Source organism: Myotis brandtii, unplaced genomic scaffold (genome assembly GCF_000412655.1).
Source record: "Myotis brandtii unplaced genomic scaffold, ASM41265v1 scaffold107, whole genome shotgun sequence".
Taxonomy (NCBI): Eukaryota; Metazoa; Chordata; class Mammalia; order Chiroptera; family Vespertilionidae; genus Myotis; species Myotis brandtii.
In genome coordinates this window covers 394,113-398,907 of record NW_005353629.1, presented here as the reverse complement: position 1 = coordinate 398,907, position 4,795 = coordinate 394,113, and positions in this window count along the sequence as shown.

Here is a 4,795-nt window from a genome sequence, read left to right as displayed (position 1 = left end):
GTTCAGTGGTCGGCAAACTGCGGCCCCTTGAGTGTGGCTCTTCCACAAAATACCACGTGCGGGTGCGCACGTACAGTGCGATTGAAACTTCGTGGCCACACTCAAGGGGCCAAAGAGCCGCATGTGGCTCGCGAGCCGCAGTTTGCCGACCAAGGTCCTAGACTATGAGAAGGTAGGCAACCGAAATGAACTGGGAGGCAGACCCAGGCACACGGGGAAAGGGCCTCTTCTTAAAGAGTTTATGCCATCCCCTCATCTCAAAAACATTTAAAATTTCCCCCAAATGGTGTTTTATAATGTCTATTTTATAAAATTTTTATTAAAATATGGAAAAACCCAATGAGAAAACAAAAGACCTATAATCCCATCATTTAAAGTCCTATCAACTATTTTAAAATAGTTTATCCTTAAATATCATCTGTTCTCTGTAGGGCCTTTTTCCTTCCTTACCGTGTACTTCAGGGTCACACCTGAACTGAGTACTGTCAATCTTCCCAAGGATTCAAGTCATTGCTCACATATTTTTGAATGGATAAGAGTGGAAATGAATTCACTAAAAGGAGAAAAAGAGATACAATATTAATATAAACTTTGCTCTTTACTTTCTTTACTCTAGTGTTATAATTTCTTTGCATTTGCCATTTACAAAGAATCTAGCCCTGCCTGTGTGACTCAGTGGTTGAGTGTCGACCTATGAACCAGGAGGTCACAGTTCAATTCCAGGTCAAGGCACATGCCCAGGTTGCAGGTTCAGTCCCCAGTAGGGGGCGTGCAGGAGGCAGCCAATCAATGTTTCTTTTTAAAAAAAATATATTTTATTGATTTTTTGCAGAGAGGAAGGGAGAGGGAGAGAGAGTTAGAAACATCGATTCAGCTGCCTCCTGCACACCCCCTACTGGGGATGTGCCCACAACCAAGGTACATGCCCTTGACTGGAATTGAACCTGGGACCCTTCAGTCCACAGGCCAACACTGCATCCGCTGAGCCAAACCAGTCAGGGCAATGTTTCTTTCTCATTGATGCTTCCCTTCCTTTTTTCTGAAATCAACCTTTAAAAAATAAATACACCAATTTGAAAATATTGACTATGTCTCAATTTATTTGGTACATATCTAACTTAGGAGTTTTAGCAGGAAAAAAAAGAAAATACATATAATGCTTATTGGAACAGCAACCAAACCTACCCCATTGTTGAAGATTTTATCCTGGTAACTTATGCCCTTTCAAAAGAGCACCATATTGTAGTCTATTTTTCAATTCATTTAAATTTTAAATGTACTCTGATTAATTGCTGTATGAATATTCATAGCTCACTTCCCACTCTTTGTTCATGTATCTTCTATCTACTCATTCAATAAATATTTACTGAATACTATGTGCCAGGTACCATTCAAGCCAATAGGGCTGGAAAGATGAGTTCTTGCTCTTAAGCCTTAATCTAGTGCAGGGGTGGGCAAACTTTTTGACTCGAGGCCACAATGGGTTCTTAAACTGGACCGGAGGGCTGGAACAAAAGCATGGATGGAGTGTTTGTGTGAACTAATATAAATTCAAAGTAAACATCATTACATAAAAGGTACGGTCTTTTTTTTTTTTTAGTTTTATTCATTTCAAACGGGCCGGATCCGGCCCTCGGGCCGTAGTTTGCCCACGGCTGTTCTAGTGGGAACTCCAGAAACACAGTCAAGAAAGGTAATTATTAAATCCTTAAATCCAGTGTGGTAAGGGTTAAAGATATGTGGTGATATTTTGAGACTGCAAAGGGAGCCTCTTACTTGGCAAGAAATTGAATGAGAACATTATAGACATCTTTGGAAAGATGGACAAGTAGAGAAGCATACGATAGAACAAGTTTGCCAAGACAGGACGCGGGGAGAAGCCTAGGAAATGAACACCAGGGGAAAGGAACGTGCAAGGATCAGTGTGAAGTCAAGAAGCAACATATTGCAGGGGAAGAGTTATAATGAGCTTGGCTTTGCTGACTTTTGAGATTTGAGGTAGGGTCTGGCTGAGAGGAGGCTGGAAGGTTAGACAGGATTTAGGTCATGGAGAGATTTAACCATCCTATGAAAGAAGCTGAACTCGATCTTAAAGGACTTGTACTAAATGACCTGTGACAGTAGTGATGGGAGCCACTGGGGAGTCTTAATCAGGAATCTGTTAGTCGTGTTTGAAATTTGAAAAAGAAAGTTTTGGAAAGAGTGCCCAAGGGAAATTTGAAGAGGTTACGATTGAAGAGACAAAAGACAAGCAGGAGGCAGTAGAAGAAGCTGGCGGTAGGTGATCAGGGCTAAGCCAGGACATTGTATTTCCAGAGGTAAAAATAAGGGACAGATAGAAGGTATTTATTAAAGAGGCAGAATTCTCAGAACTTGTTTATTGCTTCACTTCACGGAGTAAAACAACTCTCCAAAAATAATCATGAATCCATTGGACACCAAGCAGATCTAACTGTAGAATCCCGTCTGGTAAGCGTATGGTTAGTGCCCAGGGACAACTATGAGGAGCCAACAAGAAGTTTAAAATAAGAGTGCAATATTGCCCGGCCGGCATAGCTCAGTGGTTGAGCACCGACCTATGAACCAGGAGGTCATGGTTCTATTCCTGGGCAGGACACATGCCCAGGTCGGGGGCTGGATCCCCAGTGTGGGGCATGCAGGAGGCAGCCGATCAATGACTCTCTCTCCTCCTCTCCCTTCCTCTCTGAAATCAATAAAAATATATGTTAAAGAATGCAATGTTGAACTATCCAGTCAACTGGTCCGAGTGGAGATAAAGCAAAGATACCCAGAAGGGACAAAGTCTTTATTAACAATATCAACACTTAACAGATTCTAGCCGCATCGTTGATATCAGGCTGGTATTATTAGAAAAGACTTTCTTTGCTCTGATGACATGCCATGAGGGCCTGGGAATGATGATTCCTTTAACAGTTACGGGGAGGAAGAGACCAGTGACTATGTCAGGGGAAGAGAAAGGTTTTGTTCCTCTTGGCCCAACGGGTGACATGAACGTCATGTTCGCATCGGTTCTTGTCTGCCAAGTCCCTCGGGCCCTCGGAGTGGCCCTGTGGATGCTGTGCACACAGTGGTTTTGTGTTATAGCGAAGACACCCTGAGATTAGGGAGCCAAACCTTTACCAAGCAAAGCTGACCTCCCTGTTCCCCAGAAAGAGACGGTACATTCATGATGCTAAGCCTTCCCCAACCGGCCCTCTGCTCCCAAGGGAGACAGGATCTCCGCCTCCTAAGGCTGTTCACTGTGCCAACATCCTTGAAACGATGGTCCAGAACAAAGGCTGCCCGTGTCGCCGTTCCCCACATGTGCAGGCACGCTAGCGACGTGAGAGGACTCCTCTCCCTGTGGACATACTTGACGTCATGTATGTTTTTACTTCCAAGCTAGTGCCTTGCATGCGACAGGTGCTAATAAATATTTGTCGAAATGATGATTTGAAGCCACATCCATAGCAGGGGTAGTTTAGAAGACACTCCCTAGAATTAGTGATAATAGGCCCGCACAAAGATTGCTTTCAACTCCTGCGCCATGCTTTTTAAATAAATAGTCTGGTTATAACTGTAACAGCTTTGAGAACAACAATGTGTATTAAACAGTCTTTGCTTCCTGGAGCCTAGAACAGAGCCTCGCACAGAAGCAGAGATAAACACAGATTTGAGAAATAAACTGAAACCTGTGGCAGATCACAGAGATCCAAAGGACGCGGGAGAAGTCGCCTGGCCTTCAGCTCCCCACTGCTTCTCAGGAACAACGCCAGCAGATTTTATTCTCTCCCAACCACCTGAAGCCAGGAAGGTGAGAACCCCAGTTCCTGCTCAATGCTGGCAACGTGGCGGATCGCAAGAGCAGACTGCATGTCAAGCATCTGAGGAAATGGGCTTCCTCATATCTTGTTGGTAGGAATGTAAATTGCTATAATCTTTACTCACATCTTTGGCCATTTTCCATGTAGCTTTAAGTGCCTACCCAGCAATTCCCTTTTGGAGAAACAGCCCTAAATAAATTAACTATAGAAAATAAGTTTTATACAAAAATATATTAAACCTAGAAATGTATTTGAAGATTCTTACTGAACCTAAGAAGGGGGTTGTACCATGGACTTTTGCCATGAAGGTGAATCTCTGTAGAGACCATGAAAGAAATTGCCAAGTCATCCCCCCCCGCCCCCCCCCCCCCCGGGAGATCTTCTTTGCAGTAGTTTGCAGAGGCTCTGGAGCAGGGTGTGACATAACTTTCATGCAGATCTTGTACATTAAATATACATACTATTGCACTCCATCTTGAATGGCAGCAACATCAGTTCTGAGCAGTAGCTGTCAGTCACTCTGGCCGGCGCGCTCTCTGCAAACACGCTCAAGTCCTGTGGTGTCTCTCAGAGGTTTCTGTGTCCGTCCTCCGCCCCACTCTGATCCTTTTAGGCTTTTATGAGACACCGTTGATCACGACTAAAAGCAGCTAAGTGCACTCTTTCCCGGTGCTTAGCAGCTCCCCTGGAAGCCCGCAGACAATAACGCGGCCCTTCATACCGACTCAGACCAGATTTAGTGAGTGGGGGGAGCACGCTATAAAGTTAAGGAAACATGGCCTTCCAAGAGGACAAATGGAGACAAATATTTCCAAGGCAACCTTTAAGTCACACGGCTGGGAGTGTTTTCCTTTTCAGACGCCCTCGGTAATGAATTCTGAGCCTCTGGCCTTGCAGGGAGAAGTCCTGAATAAAATGGAATCAGCTAGTTGCTTAAATGACAGGAACAGAAATTTGGTTTTTATTTTATT